Raw genomic sequence first — 17,232 nt, 5'->3', positions numbered from 1 at the left:
ATTTTTCCTGTATCATGATGCATGCAATTACTTGATATCTTGTATTATAATTTTTATATTTATTTCAGGAAATCATGTTTTTTCAAAGCAACTGTGCCTTAAAAAGAGGAAGGTAGCTCACTTTGATAAAAGTGCAGTGAGCGAAGCATTTCTCTGAACTCAAGAGCTGGGATCCAAAAGCTTCCACAAGTTCCAAGGTTTTTATCCTCCTACTATCTTCCACTGGTTTCACTTAACAGGCAAACCAGCCTCAACCAGCCTCATACCAGATAGGTCAACAACCAAAGCCCTAGTGCTGTCACCAGTGATCACTGTGGTGGCTACAAAGCAGTTATATTTTACTGCTCACATTGCACAGTGTTTGATACATTATTTGTGGGTTCAATTAATTTTGTGAAGTGAAAATCTAGCACAAAATGTTAGATGATAAATTCACTGCAGCTTGGGTCCTTTTTGCCCAGAGCAGTAAGGGGTAACTGGCATGTGGTAGATACTAATTAGGACATCAGAAAAAATCTTAAAGACTGCTTCCCCTAGTCATTTGACCACTAATGACTTGGGCAAGTTGGCCCATGCCTTCAGTAGGGCCCCAGCCCAAAAACATTGTGCTGAGCATATAGTTTCAGCAATCAATGGTAGTGGATTAATTTTGAAAGATTGGCAGCAGGGATGAAACTCGCTTCATCAGATTAGACCTGTCCCAAACATGTCTTTGACTGGAATGACAACTCTTGCAGATTAGGAAAAAGCATCTGCTGCTGCACCTGGTTATCTTGGTTACTTTACAAAACACCAAAAGTGCAACCCTATTAACAATGCACACCCACAGTCTACCTCACTATGACACCATTCTATGAACTACCACACCATTCTAGGAACTAAGCTCAGGTGATGGTGCATGCAGCACCAATTTGTGCAAAATCATGATGACACACCTGATCGAATCAACAAAACCTGCAGGACCTGGAGGACTGACTTCAAGTACTTCACCTTTTTTAGAAGAAGAAAAATCTCCACCGCGACCGTTTTACGTGCAGTGCGGCACGGGCTCAACCAGCTCGCGTTAGCAGGATTGCCCGACTTTGAAATCATACAATCCAAACGACATCTTTAGCACCAAAAATAAAGAGCAGGCAATTAACATTATACACTACGTCGTTTCGACCACTGCTACTCACAATGCTCGCATGATTGCCTATCATCTTCAAGAAATAACCATCTGATAATATAATAATTTCGGCAACAAACAGGTCATATGATTTTTAACACGCAGACAGCCGACGATTTATAGCATGTACTAAAAGGGCAACATAAGCACCAAATTGCGTACATTCGAGCAATTAAGAAAAGTATCCCAGTTTTTCACATTCGTGTCTCGAATTGATATTTCCAAACAGACAGCACAGAGAAAAACCCAACAATGTCGGTGGAACTGAAGCATTTCCAGCAGTCTTAAAAAACGGACCAAGCCACGGGAACCAAACACCGAAGCCAAGCCAACGTTTTCGGTACGGTGCATTGACGTCTATTAGCGCAGTGCATCTCATACACGAGTCCGGATAATGTGATTCACACTTATTAGGACCAAACACATCGTGACGACATTGTCGCTTAAACTACAACACTTGGATTCAATTAATATGACTACTCCGTTTGCCGTGACATGCTGCCATCATGTCATGCAGAGGGATTGTCGTAGTACCCTCTTAAAGTAGTGCACCTCCTGTACAATTCCAACGAGCAAGGCTTGAAATCGCTCTGACATCCAGAGACATACTCCGCCGAGATAATACGCCAACAGCCACCCTAAGGAAACGGATCAAGCCTCGGGAAACGAAGACTGAAGCAAGGCCAGCGTTTTCGGTACGGTACATATACGTCTGTTAGCGTAGTACACCTCACACACGAGTCCGGATAATGCGATTCACACCCTTAGAACTGAACACGTCGTGCTGACAATGTCGATGGAACTGCAAGACTTCGGTCCGATGAATAAGACTCATGCATTGCCGTGAGATGCTGCAATCATATCGTGCAGAGGGGCTGTCGTAGCACCCTCTTAAAGTAGTGCACCTCTTGTACAATTCCAACGAGCAAGGCTTGAAATCGCTCTGACATCCAGAGACATACTCTGCCGAGATATTATGCCAACAGCCACCCTAAGGAAACGGATCAAGCCCCGGGAAACGAAGACTGAAGCAAGGCCAGCGTTTCGGTACGGTACATATACGTCTATTAGCGTAGTGCGCCTTACACACGAGTCCGGATCATGCGATTCACACTTATTAGGACCAAACACATCTTGCTGACGATGTCGGTGGATATGCCAGACCACGGTCCGATGAATAAGACTCATGCATTGCCGTCAGATGTTGCCATCATTCGCGGACGGACTGCAGTAGCACCCTATTCAAGTAGTACACCTCTGGTATAATTCCAATTGGCGGAACCTAAAAACCGCTCTGACATCCAAAGACATACTCTACCCAGATAATATGCCAATAAAAATCCTAAGGATACGGACCAAGCCTTGGAACCGAAGACTGAAGCTAGGCCAGCTTTTTTGGTACGGCACATATGCGTCTATTAGCGCAGTGCACCTCATGCACGAGTCCGGATCAGGCGATTCACACTTATGGAAATTAAACACATCGCGCTGACAATGACGGTGGAACTGCGAGACTTCGGTCCGATGAATAAGACTGATGCATTGCCGTGAGATGCTGCCATCATGTGCGGACAGGCTGTAGTAGCACCCTCTTAAAGTAGTACACCTCTTGTATAATTCCGATTGGCGAGACCTAAAAACCACTCTGAAAGGCAAAGACACACCCCGCTGAGATAACATCCCGACACGAACCCTGAGGAACAAAGCCAAGCCCCGGGAACCGAGGACCGAAACAAAGGCAACGGTTTAGGTACGGTACATATACGTTTAGTCGTACGGTGCACCTGAAACAAGAGCCCTTCTTACTAAGTAGAAATAAACACATTGTGCCGACAATGTCGGTTGAGCTGCAATGGTTTGATTCAATGAATAAGACTCATGCACTGTCGTGGGATGTCACCATCATGTGCGGACAGACTGTAGTAGCACCTTAAAGTAGTGCGCCTCTTGCATAATTCGTTGACGAGACCTAAAAACGGCTTTGTCATCCAAAGACACACTGTACCGAAATAACGTGTCAACAGCAATTCTAAGGGAACGGACCAAGCCCCGGAAACCGAAGACCGAAGCGAGGCCAACGTTTTCGGTACGGTACATATATATTTATAAGCGCAGCGTACCTTATACCATCGTCAGCAAGATGTGTTTAGTCCTAATAAGTGTGAATCGCATGATCCGGACTCGTGTGTGAGGTGCACTACGCTAACAGACGTATATGTACCGTACCGAAAACGCTGGCCTTGCTTCAGTCTTCGTTTCCCGGGGCTTGGTCCGTTTGCTTAGCGTGGCTGTTGGCATATTATCTCGGCAGAGTACGTCTTTGGATGTCAGAGTGGTTTTTAGGTCCCGCCAATCGGAATTATACAAGAGGTGTACTACTTGAAGAGGGTGCTACTGCAGTCCGTCCGCCAATGATGGCAACATCTGACGGCAATGCATGAGTCTTATTCATCGGACCGAAGTCTTGCATATCCACCGACATCGTCAGCAAGATGTGTTTGGTCCTAATAAGTGTGAATCGCATGATCCGGACTCGTGTATGAGGTGCACTACGCTAACAGACGTATATGTACCGTACCAAAAACGCTGCTTCGTTTCCCGGGGCTTGGTCCGTTTTCTTAGGGTGGTTGTTGGCATATCATCTCGGCAGAGTATGTCTCTGGATGTCAGAGCGATTTCAGGCCTTGCTCATTGGAAATGTACAAGAGGTGCACTACTTTAAGAGGGTGCTACGACAGTCCCTCTGCACGACATGATGGCGGCATCTCACGGCAATACATGAGTCTTATTCATCGGACCGACGTCTTGCATTTCCATCGACATTGTCAGCACGACGTGTTTAGTTCTAATAAGTGTGAATCGCATTATCCGGACTCGTGTGTGAGGTGCACTACGCTAACAGACGTATATGTACCGTACCGAAAACGCTGGCATTGCTTCAGTCTTCGTTTCCCGGGGCTTGGTCCGTTTGCTTAGGGTGGCTGTTGTCATATTATCTCGGCAGAGTACGTCTTTGGATGTCAGAGCGGTTTCTAGGTCTCGCCAATTGGAATTATACAAGAGGTGTACTACTTGAAGAGGGTGCTACTGCAGTCCGTCCGCCAATGACGGCAACATCTGACGGCAATGCATGAGTCTTATTCATCGGACCGAAGTCTTGCATATCCACCGACATCGTCAGCAAGATGTGTTTAGTCCTAATAAGTGTGAATCGCATGATCCGGACTCGTGTGAGGTGCACTACGCCAACAGACGTATATGTACCGTACCGAAAACGCTGGCCTTGCTTCAGTCTTCGTTTCCCGGGGCTTGGTCCGTTTTCTTAGGGTGGCTGTTGGCATATCATCTCGGCAGAGTATGTCTCTGGATGTCAGAGCGATTTCCGGCCTTGCTCGTTGGAATTGTACAAGAGGTGCACTACTTTAAGAGGGTGCTAAGACAGTCCCTCTGCACGACATGATGGCATCTCACGGCAATGCATGAGTCTTATTCATCGGACCGACGTCTTGCATTTCCATTCACATTGTCAGCACGACGTGTTTAGTTCTAATAAGTGTGAATCGCATTGTCCGGTCTCGTGTGTGAGGTGCACTACGCTAACAGACGTATATGTACCGTACCAAAAACGCTGGCCTTGCTTCAGCCTTCGTTTCCCGGGGCTTGGTCCGTTTGCTTAGGGTGGCTGTTGGCATATTATCTCGGCAGAGTACGTCTTTGGATGTCAGAGCGGTTTCTAGGTCTCGCCAATTGGAATTATACAAGAGGTGTACTACTTGAAGAGTGTGCTACTGCGGTCCGTCCGCCAATGACGGCAAGATCTGACGATAATGCATGAGTCTTATTCATCGGACCAAAGTCTTTCATGTCCACCGACATCGTCAGCAAGATGTGTTTAGTCCTAATAAGTGTGAATCGCATGATCCGGACTCGCGTGAGGTGCACTACGCTAACAGACGTATATGTACCGTACCGAAGACGCTGGCCTTGCTTCAGTCTTCGTTTCCCGGGGCTTGGTCCGTTTGCTTAGCGTGGCTGTTGGCATATTATCTCGGCAGAGAACGTCTTTGGATGTCAGAGTGGTTTCTAGGTCTCGCCAATTGGAATTATACAAGAGGTGTACTACTTGAAGAGGGTGCTACTGCAGTCCGTCCGCTAATGATGGCAACATCTAACGGCAATGCATGAGTCTTATTCATCGGACCGTGGTCTGGCATACCCACCGACATCGTCAGCAAGATGTGTTTGGTCCTAATAAGTGTGAATCGCATGATCCGGACTCGTGTATAAGGTGCACTACGCTAATAGACGTATATGTACCGTACCGAAAACGCTGGCCTTGCTTCAGTCCTCGTTTCCCGGGGCGTGATCCGTTTCCTTAGGGTGGCTGTTGGCATAATATCTCGGCAGAGTATGTCTCTTGATGTCAGAGCGATTTCAAGCCTTGCTCGTTGGAATTGTGCAAGAGGTGCACTACTTTAAGAGGGTGCTACGACAGTCCCTCTGCACGACATGATTGCAGCATCTCACGGCAATGCATGAGTCTTATTCATCGGACCGAAGTCTTGCAGTTCCATCGACATTGCCAGCACGACGTGTTTAGTTCTAAAGGTGTGAATTGCATTATCCGGACTCGTGTGTGAGGCGCACTACGCTAACAGACGTATATGTACCGTACCGAAAACGCTGGCCTTGCTTCAGTCTTCGTTTCCCGAGGCTTGATCCGTTTCCTTAGGGTGGCTGTTGGCGTATTATCTCGGCGGAGTATGTCTCTGGATGTCAGAGCGATTTCAAGCCTTGCTCGTTGGAATTGTACAGGAGGTGCACTACTTTAAGAGGGTACTACGACAATCCCTCTGCATGACATGATGGCAGCATGTCACGGCAAACGGAGTAGTCATATTAATTGAATCCAAGTGTTGTAGTTTAAGCGACAATGTCGTCACGATGTGTTTGGTCCTAATAAGTGTGAATCACATTATCCGGACTCGTGTATGAGATGCACTGCGCTAATAGACGTCAATGTACCGCACCGAAAACGTTGGCTTGGCTTCGGTGTTTGGTTCCCGTGGCTTGGTCCGTTTTTTAAGACTGCTGGAAATGCTTCAGTTCCGCCGACATTGTTGGGTTTTTCTCTGTGCTGTCTGTTTGGAAACATCAATTCGAGACACGAATGTGAAGGACTGGGATACTTTTCTTGATTGCTCGAAGGTACGTAATTGGTGCTTATGTTGCCCTTTTAGTACACGCTATAAATCGTCGGCTGTCTGCGTGTTAAAAATCATATGACCTGTTTGTGGCCGAAATTATTATATTATCAGATGGTTATTTCTTGAAGATGATAGGCAATCATGCGAGCATTGTGAGTAGCAGTGGTCGAAACGACGTAGTGTATAATGTTAATTGCCTGCTCTTTATTTTTCGTGCTAAAGATGTCGTTTGGATTGTATGATTTCAAAGTCGGGCAATCTTGCTAACGCGAGCTGGTTGAGCCCGTGCCGCACTGCGCGTAAAACGCTCGCAGTGGAGATTTTTCTTCTTCTAAAAAAGGTGAAGTACTTGAAGAAAACCGCCAGCTGAAACAATATATGTATACCACTATAAACACGGAGCACCCATTACCAGCTTCCACCCTCCCGCTTCACCACTGCCGCCAGCACCTCCCCAGCGCTCTCCTCAGCTGCAGAATGAGATGCGGCGCAACCTCAGTACACTAGACTCTTCACACACAATTGTCACATTTGCGCCATTTAGCATTGCAAGCAATAGTGGTGAGATCGACGCACACCACTATAATAGATATAGATATAGGTACGATATCTGCCACCACCAAGAGCAACGTATTACATGCATGTGTGCGATGTTACGTATATTATGCTAAAGATAAGGGCAAAAACGACAGGTGAAAATCCCCCCCCCCGGTGAATCTCCCCCTATGTTCGAAAAGGGGGACGTCAGTGGCCAGGGACTTCAATGCGCCGTGGACAGCTAGCAACGGAACGCATTGCTGCCGCAATGGATGCAAACCAACCAGGATGCAAAAATGCATGTTATTCCGAACGTGTCTGGGGTAGGAGCGACAACGCGGCACAAATGTCTGCGCGTGTACGCCGTGAGTCCGAGCGTTCGGAGTTGGCACACGCTAGTGCAGTTCATTACATCCGCTAACGTGAAACTACCACCAGAAATTTGAACTTTGGCTCATGCCGAATCTATACTCGGGTTGGTAAGGTCCAGGGGTAAAACTTTGCATTTCCTTGGGGGGGGGGGGAGGTGGGCATGGCCCCTCAAATGTTGAGCTGAGCCCCGTAATTATGGGCTGGACTCCCACAATGTTGAGCAGAACTTGCACAATGTGGAACCTGGAGCTCAATCCTTATCATTTCTTTGAAAAAGAAATGATTGAAGTTTGGCAAACTGGTCCCTAAAAAAATACAAAATTGAATTGCTGAGATATTGCTTCAAACGCTTTGAATAATGTTTTGGTGGAATGAAGCGTTAACACCGCATTTCATTTCAGAAGCTGTGGATGAATGTAAAATTTGAGCGTTGTCCTTGCAACCAGGCTCGTGCAGTGCAGGTCATTGGTCAGTGGCGGATCTAGCCTGGAGTTTTTGGGGGGCCATGGCCCCGTGCCCCCCCCCCCCCCCCCCAGGATCCGCCTATGCCATTGGTCGAGCCATGGATGCCCCACAGCCACAGCGGAAGCCACAAATGACGCTCTAAGATACCGGCGCCGACGCTGGGCCTGTCTGAGACACGTTCTATTTGGCCTTGATAAACTTTCCCACAGCTTGGGAGAGGAGACGTGTCTGTCCACAGCATGCACATTGAATGGCTGCTCCTACGCAGAGAGCTTCCCACCGTTCCCACAGCAGCTCCCGCAGCGGACTTTGAGGACTTTTCGTCGAGGATTTCCCACCCGGCGCTGAAATTGTGCACTAAGCGCTGATCTGCCCGCGAAGCTGATGAACGGTGCAATGCCCCAGCCAACTCAATACATGCTGGGCGCCTGAAATTCCGAGCCGATTACCGACCGACCTTGTCATTGATGACTCCTGAATCTGCAGCTGCTTCTGTAAACATTTTCACCCGCGGCGACGCGGCGCTCGCGTATCCGTTCCGCGGTCGACGTGGTGCCGGCGCTTGGAACGGAAGATGGGCGCCGTTTCTGTGCATGGCGCGGGCCTCGGCTGCACACGGCACCAAGGTTCAGCTGATTCGGAGAACTCTCGCTAGGTGGCGGTTGGCTGTCGGTCGCGCTGGTGCGGGAGGCCAAGATCGGTCCCTGAACGATGAGAAACTCCGAATCGGTTGTTCCAGGTACTATAGCTGGGTGATGCGCATGCGCAGTGGAAAAACTTGTTTCATTCCGGCGCAAGGCCAAAGTGAGTCGTGGAGCTCGGCTATGCGGGGTGCTCCGCGCCACGACCAATCTGACGTAGGTTCTTGGGGACGGCCAGAGGGCGTGACTCAGCGGCCTCTACGGGGGGGGGGGGTGATCATTCATATGTTTATAAGTGTTTGGGCACATAGACCTGAGTGGTGTAAAATATGAGACCGGTGTTGGTTTATCGGCCGAGGCGAGTTTTAAGGGGTATGAATGATCGGAGAATTTATTATTTATTTATTATTAATTTTTTTATTTATTATTTATTTATTATAAATTTATTATTATCTATTTATTAATTTATTAGATCGGAGATAGTATTTTCCAAAACTCTTCCGTGCCCGCTCACCCGTACCGTCGTGACCTTTCACCTTGTTTCAGCGTTCTTCTTCCCGCCATCCATCCAAGTGGCGAGACAGGAGGCTACCTGCATCCAGCCAAAGATGTCGGACTCGCTCGCGTTGTGATAGGCTAGTCAGAGTCGCGGCCCTGTTCGTGGTCGGACCTCGCCTGCCGACATGCAGTATGCACCGGCCGATGTACGCCGCGGGACGCTGCCCAGCGACCTCTGAAGCCCCGCGCATGCGCCCCGGCGTTCCAGCGCAGACCACGATGACAATGCAAGATCTCGTGCACAGACTAACGAGACCGCAGAGGCGCCTAAGACAGATGACGGCGATTAATGCGTGTTTCTTATGACATTACGAAATCGCGTAAAGTTAGTCGGCACCCACAAAGCCAGCGGCCGCGCGAAGAGCAAGAAAGGGAAGTAGTTGGTACACCGCTTGGCAGGAGGAGCAAGCGCGAGTAGAACCGCACTGCGGTCCACTGATGTGGTCATTTGGTGCAATCTGGTAGTTCATGATGGCTGGCACGGCGCCCCGGTTAACAACGCAAGAACTTTTCATTTCCAACTCCCGTAGCAAGCTGTGGCTCAAGAAACTAGACGCTTTCACTCCCGAGATTTCGGCCGAGTGCTGAACCAGACCTGCGCGCAGATTGTGCATACCAAGAGCATCCACGAAATTGGCAGCATGGGCAAATTCTCTGTAAGGGTAAAGTGCGAAATGTGGTTTGTATTCTTCAAAATCCGAAACTTATTTTCCAAAACTGAGCGCCCAACAATATAGTGAAAGCTGGTAGGCTACAAGCTTGCAATCAACGTTCTTGCATCCTTTACGGCCTTCATGTTCGTTCCTAGGTCTGCTGATGGCCTGATTTGTACTGAGAAAGCGACACGAATCAGCTCAGACAAAAAATAATTAGCAACAGAGCCGGAAGCTCCGCAGTCACCAAAGCTGACGCTCCCTACGTATAGCGGGTGCCACACGGCCTTCAGACTTGCAGCAAACGCGGCATTCAGCACGACGCATCGTCTCATAACACGACATCAGGATCGTACAGACTCCCACACAGTTCAGAGGTCGGGTCATTCGGCGGTTCAGTGTTCTGGTGAGCACACGCAGGCAAGTATGCCGACTGATACATATAGCAATAGTGAAATGTCGACCAACGCGAGGAGTGAAGGAGGTAGCACGGGCGGACCCAGCGCCATTTCTGCACAGGGGTGTCAACTCCTACACTTCCGGGTGAGCGTGGGCGTGCCTCCGCAGGCTGTTCTTATGTATGAAAGGCATGTCGCATACGTCACAGCTGAAGCGCCTCTCGCCGGCGTGTATTCGTTTGTGGATGTTCAGATGAGACTTAGTCTTGAATGATTTTTCACATGCTCCGCAACTGAACGGCCTCTCGCTGGAATGCATGCGGAAGTGCGCATCTAGAATCCTCCGCCCTTTAAACGAGGCCCCACACACACCACAAGAAAACGGCCTCTCTTCGCTGTGAGTACCAACGTGCTCAGCAAGAGCCGACTTCCTGGAAAACGATCTCCCGCAAACACCACATGTGAACAACCTCTCGCCAGTGTGCGTGCGACTGTGTGCACCCAGATACGCCTTCAGCGCGAACGACCTTCCGCAAATACCGCATCCGAACATCTTGCCACTGTGTCTGTGACTGCGCGGCCAGGCCGCCGCCGTGCTTGAACCCCCTCCCACACACAGCGCAGCTATACGGCTTCTCATTCGTATGTGTCCGCATGTGGTGCGCGACGCTGACTTTCTGCGTGAACGACCTCCCGCACCCGCCGCAGCTGTACGGCTTGACGCCAGTGTGGATCAGAGCGTGGGTCTTCATGGCATTCTAAACTGAACGACGTGCCGCATAAGTGGCAGCGGAATGACTTCTCATCGGTATGGGTCCATTTGTGCCTGCGTTGACTATTCCTCCAGTGAAAGGGCTTGTCACAGACGTCACAAGTGAACGGCTTGTCATCGGAGTGCACGCGGCCGTGCGTCAGCAACAGTGACGCCGTCTTGAATGTCTTCCCGCAAATGTCACAGGTGACAGGACTATCGGTTAGCTGACTCTGCCCGGGCAAGGCGGAGATCTCCTCCCGGCTGGCCGAACTATCGGACACAACAGAGCCCGTCTGGCGCTCCTCGGTATTCACTGGAGCCGCACCTTTAGATCCTGAAATCACACAGCCCCACTTGTAATAACCGCCAGGCATACACCAGGGGATCCTGAAAGCGCAGGCCCATTTACAATTACCGCCAGGTATGCACCAGGGAATCCTGAAAGCACATAGTCCCACTTAGAAAACACACAGTCCCACTAATTACCGCCAGGCGTACACCAAGAAACCCTGAAAACACACACGACCACTTGTAATTACCGGTAGGTACACGCCAGCAGAAGTTTAGGCACTCATCGTCATCATTATCATCATATCACTGTCATCACCACAGGCACTTATCGTCAGGAGAATGATAGAGATGTATGCTGCATCGGGAGCAAAGAAGCACAAGAATGACGTTGCGAGATACAATACGCACCGAATTACTCGGAACATGTGAAATGGAATGCAGCTCAACAAAAACATCGTACATGGCAGGGGCCCTACTCTTCCCAGACCACGTGAACGCCCCACAACTTTACAGGAGAAGGTTTCGGGAGGGCCCCTTCTGGTTCACCCAAAACACGGATCAGAGGGGCCCCAGCCAGCTTCTCTGATGCCTCGCAGAAGAGGCGGTGGCCCCCCTCGCCGCGCCACTGAGCGTCCAGCCTCGCACCCATTGTCGCGGAGCACGGCTGTATTGACAGGCTGGACCAAATGACCTTCCATTTGACGAAAGGTCCGTAGGCCGGAACAATGGCCGGTCATGTAACTTTCGGCTATTTTGAATAGAGCATCATTCCAGTTATATGTTACCACGATTTCTGTTACGCCTCCGCCCCCCCCCCCCCCCCCCACATTCCCAAGCGAGGTAGTCATAACGTTGGACTTGCCTGGACTGGACTTGAAACAGCTACAGCCTACCTGGTTTTGCTAGTAACCAACGCTTATGTCCGGCATTCTTGTCCAATTTTGCACACAAAAAAATTCAAACAGCCGATGCTCGAACATCGTGAAGTCATAGCTCACAGACGGAAGTGTTGCGGTTCTACGAGAGCTAAAAATCACCCCATAGGCAACGGACAACCTCTGTGCGCCAGTTAAGCGGAGCTTTGCTACAAAGGGCAGGACCGTAGGTTGTCACCTCACCTGCGTGGGTTCGTCGGTGCCGTTTCAGAGAGACCTGCGTCCTGAAACCACTTCCACACACGTCACAGACGAGAGGCTTCTGAACAGCATGGGCCCGGGCATGCCTCATCATGCCGTTCTTGTGAGTGAACGACTTGCCGCACGCGTCACATCTGAACAGCTTCTCGCCCGTGTGCACGCGATTATGCACCAACAAATATGACTTCGTCTTGAAAGACTTCCCACAGACATCACAGCCGAACAACCTGATGGCCAACTGGACCTGCCTCGGCAAAGCCGCGATCGCCTTCTGGCTGACCGAGCTACCGGGCAGGTCAGAGCTGGTGTGGTTCTCTTCCTTGGCCACGGGAGCCGAACCATTAGGTCCTGAAAGCAGCCGATCGACTTACCACTACAGCCAGATGCGCACAGCCACACATCCATCATGATACGAGGTATTAAGCGGAAGAAGCTGATGGACAAGGAACAGCAAATAAACGACGGCGTTGATGATGAAAAACACGACAGCCATGTAAACAGGAGTGTGAAATGAGTGGACGTGAGCCGCAAAGTTTAAGCCAAAGGGAATGCAACAGACAACTGTGTCTTTCGTCTTCAGTAACATCATGGAAAATGAGCCCAACGGCAAGCAAACATTTCCTATTTGTAAGAAAAAACCCCCTTACGTGCGTCTGCATACGAACACTTTCGCACACCTACGCACACCAAATTCACTTGCCGACCATAAAAACGCGCTCGACGAATCCTCTTCACAGTCCAGTCACTCAATCACCAAAAACCACTAAAACGACCAATCCTTTCCACAAAAAACATAAAATGAATTGATACGCTGGCACGTGTGACATTCCACAACATTGGACCTGATAATGCCTATGCATCACTGCCCAATTGCATGAATAAATGTAATCCCCCTCCCCCCCCCCCCGAACGGTTCGACTTCGCTAAAACCGCACTTTAACCACAAGCATGACGTACGGCCGGACCATTCAGTAGATACCTGGAGCTCTCAACGCGCCACTGGCGCTCAAGACTCGTCACACGCGCAGACGTCCAGATCGCCCCCACGCGGCACGGGAAGCACCAAGCCATCGACGCTATCGTCGTACACCCGTTCACCAGAGCGACTTAACAAATCACAGCGGAGCGGGAAACCGAGACATCCGAACGAGCGCGAAAAGCCCGATCCTACCCCCGCCAGAATCTCGTTACAATCACCACAGATGTAGAGACTTCACCTGTGGCTGCTAGCGAGACGAACTCGTCCTACCTGTGTGCGTGTGGCCGTGTCTTTCCAGACCCGCTTCAGTTTCGAAGTCACTTCCACAAGCCCCACAGGTGAAGTGCTGTCCAACGTTGTGGATGGCTGTGTGCAGTTTCAGCAGCCACCGCTCCGCGAACGACTTGCCGCAAACCCCACAGGTGAACTGCCTTCCATCAGAATGCATGAGCATGTGGGCTAAGAAGTGTTCCTTGGTCTTCAAACATTCCCCGCAAATGTCACAGATGCACAGCTTGGGATCCAAACAGATTTTGTCAGATGACACCCCTCTCTAACTGGATGAATCATATGGGTCCTTACAAATGGTTGAATCCTCTTCAGTCCTTGGACGGTAGAGACAACTGTCTTCTGGAATGGGACAATGACGCTCACTATCATGACATGTTAACCTGAAGAAATGTGTTGACCAGCCATTCCATCATTTATACCACATTGACTTATGCTCCTTCAACTTATTCTGATATGGCTTGTGCGGTTCAATAGAAATGAAGACCGGAATATGAACACCAAAATGGCTTCATAACCCTGCATAACTGTGAGGACCGGTGAAACATGAAAATACATGTCCACACATGATTATGTATGGACATGTATGGACATATAACCAATAAAATGGAAGTGTCTAATACACATCTGTATCTGTCTGTAATGGTCTACTAGCAAGTGGTGACAAGGCAGCACTGGTGCAGGCACAGTTCAAAAAGTTAGTGTACTCTGTGCCTTCTGGGACTACACTGCCCTGTACTGCCTGCCAGCGAGGCAAACTTGTCTGAGCTCTGCTCTTGGGTAAACAAGTTCATCCATGAAAGGTTAAAAAAGCTGCAAAACCACCAGCAAGCCAACCAGATAGTAGTGCTTACTACCACTATTGTCACACCTGATAAAAGGAGCATCCTAAATGAAAATGGTGAGAAGGAAAATGGTATAGGAACACACATACCAGGCTTGACTGACAAAGCACTGTCTGCTGGCATTGTGCCTGCTTCCACGTCATGCCTGATCTCAGGTGGATCATCTGCAAGTGAGGCAGTTTTCTGTGTCAGCAGCCAGGAGAGCCTAAAACATGACCATTTGGTGAGGCAGCTAAAACAGCACTGCAGAGCAAACACAATGAATTGAGCAGAGTTCTCATTTTATTTGCCGCCCTAAGGGTCAAGCTTATTATCTGCACATAGCAAGCTACCAGGACAGAACAGCATGACCAGACCACAAGACAAACAAGTGGTTTGCAGAAACGCTTGCCTGGAAGTATGAAGACATCCATGATGCTCTAGGCCTCAGATGTACCACTACCTATCTTTCATCATGGCACAGATGACACCATGTCTGAAAATAGAATAAATGCACATTTCACGGCACAGACCATATAGCGGCCAGAAGTATAGACATCACAATGAGAGACACCTTTGCAAGTTACCTCTCAATCTTCACAGATGGCTCCCATCTATTGCTGGGATCAGTGCAGGCTTGAGAAGTCCTTTAGGGATGGGGAGGCTACCTGTGTGAAATAGCAGTGGGGCTAAAACTAGGCAAAAATGATGGCACCTGAGGTGGGGTGCATAGGATAGGCTGTGTACCCTCATCATTGCCCCTTAAAGATGATTATTGCCATCAAAATATCCCTGATGTTGGGCTTTAATTACCCAAGAGCATGTCAACCTCGATACTGCCACCTGCTGAGTGTGCTGAGCGGCCCCCAGATTTTTCCTGCTCCCCTTCCAGAGATAAAATGTATCTGTTTATCCCCCCAAAAGAACATTGAGGAGGGTGCCCCGAAATTGTTATGGAGGTCGCGGGTCTAACCAATACTGGGGTGGAAGGGGCCTGAAATTCTGGACCCCAGAATTATATATACATATATATATATATATATATATATATATATATATATATATTTCTTGTTGCATCACAAGCTGGCCCGCTTTTCGCAAAAGTCATTAGTTCATGACTATAACACGACACCTGTAAAATATTTTACCCGTCGCAGTGCCGGCCACTTGCCGCTCTCGGCCATCATTGTGCGCTCGAACGGGAAGGAGCGCGGATGCCGTCTGGTGCAGGCGGGTTTACACTCGACACCATGAAGTGGTTAATTCGCAAACCTGTCGCCAGGCAGCCGTCGCCCGGGCTGTCGGCTACGCCGGCACTGGAGTCGCAGCCGACCGCTAGGTGGCGGGGTCAGCCCTACCAGATATCCTAGGTATTGCAGCCGAGTTATGCGCATGCACGAGGAAGCGAACGTTCCATTCCAGAGCGAGCATGATGTAGGACGTGAGGAACGGTCTCTTGGAGCACTTTGCACCATGGCCTCTCTGGGGTAGCCCCCAGAGAACGGGACAAAGAGGGCTGGACTCTGCAGCCTTTACCAGTTGCGCAGGCAGGGTAGGGGCACAAAGAGCACGTGCCCCCCCCCCTGAGGTTCCGAGCGGTCTGAAGAACCTCTCAGGACAACCAATGAAGGGAACGTTCCACATTTGTGTGGGGTTTTGAACTGAAATTGTCATCTTGGAGACCTTTTCTGTTTTTAATCCTGCCTTTCTTAAGGCCTAAGCCCCCCTAGCCTCTGAGTTACATGCCCGCGAAAATAGGGAAAGGTTTATCGGGGAGAGTATTTCGAAGTCGTCTTGGCATTCATGATGTCATAATAACGTCATTCAAAGTATGTCATTCCATAAGTTATGCGACGATCAAGGCGAAGAAAAAATAGTCGTCGAGGCGTTCATATCTGACGTTTGCGAGCACGATTTTCAGATATGACCGCAATCAATTGGTATGCGATCAGTTTTGTGCAAGGTACGATGACGTAATCAAACCAATGACGCATTCAGGAGCATGTTTACTAAACAGATAATTGGCTGTCTAGAACGATCTTTTCCATTCTAAATGTGTACCAATAGTTTCAAGTGAGCATGTTTCATCACATTTGATGCTTGTTTTGATGTCTTCAAAAATGAAACATTTCTATTAAGGACCCAAAGTGCGGGCTGAAGGTCGTATTCAAGGGCCTGGCCCGCAGGGCCGGGCACTTGAATGGCATCTCCAGAGGGCCCCGCGTGCTGAGCAGGGGCCCTCTGAGTCGATAAGGGCTCAGTCGACTCCGTGTCGGCATGGGGCCCATGTGGCCTTAGGGCCCATTCCCCAAGCAGAGATGACGCAGGAGTCAGCGACTTGCGTTGGTCGGGGCGTCCGTCAGGACACCACAGCAGCGCACCACAGCGCACCACAGCAGGGCACCACAGCGCCAAACAGGCCGGTGTTGACAAGGGACGCGAGTCGGTCAGAGGCAGTGGCCGGCATGGGCCTGAGGGCCCACTTCCCAATCAGTTACACAGCCGGGGTCAGCAATGTACACTGGTCAGAGGCCCTGTATCTGTCAGAGGCCCACGGTGCATTACAGAGGGTCCCGTGTCCGCAAGGGGCCTCGAGCCGACCAAAGGCAGTATTCGAGGAGCCCCGAAGATAGGCCCGGGCGGCCCTGCGGAACCGACGGTCAGGGAGCCAACGATGAAGGGTCCAGATGGAGGGCATAAGGACTGGAATGACTGGCTGTAGCTCACTTAAAGGCCACTTAAAGGTCACTTAAAGGTCACTTAAAGGTCTCTTAAAGGTCACTTAAGGAATCGCGCCCCGTAGGATCGTAACTTGAAAAATCAGTCGGAGGTCCTCTTGCCCCGTTTAAGGACCCGAGACAATGCAGGTGTCTCGGTCGGCCAGGTACCAGGAACACCGAACAGTTGGCTCCCTGCCAGTCTGAACCCTGGGGGCTATTTCCCAAGCTCTGCGAGAATGCA

The 17,232-nt window shown here is 49.8% G+C and overlaps 1 protein-coding gene and 1 long non-coding RNA gene across 3 annotated transcripts in view; both read right to left on the bottom strand.

Moving 5' to 3' along the window:
* The window catches only part of LOC119094757 (uncharacterized), an 8,630-nt gene extending 1,801 nt beyond the window's left edge, over positions 1–6,829 (bottom strand). Inside the window, exon 1 of one of the 2 annotated variants that reach the window (XR_005093813.1) lies at positions 6,788–6,829. This is a non-coding gene — a long non-coding RNA (uncharacterized LOC119094757). Of the gene's footprint in view, positions 1–990; positions 1,032–6,787 lie in introns of those variants that run through there. The other variant, XR_005093812.1, reaches the window with a different exon arrangement.
* The window catches only part of LOC119094741 (collagen alpha chain CG42342), a gene marked incomplete in the record, with an annotated part of 236,338 nt that overhangs the window by 92,759 nt on the left and 126,347 nt on the right, over positions 1–17,232 (bottom strand).

Source organism: Pollicipes pollicipes, unplaced genomic scaffold, assembly GCF_011947565.3.
Source record: "Pollicipes pollicipes isolate AB1234 unplaced genomic scaffold, Ppol_2.1 Scaffold_1600;HRSCAF=1878_pilon_pilon_pilon, whole genome shotgun sequence".
NCBI classification, from domain to species: Eukaryota; Metazoa; Arthropoda; class Thecostraca; order Pollicipedomorpha; family Pollicipedidae; genus Pollicipes; species Pollicipes pollicipes.
Note: the sequence above shows the minus strand (reverse complement) of the source record. Positions and strands in the feature narration are given on the sequence as shown.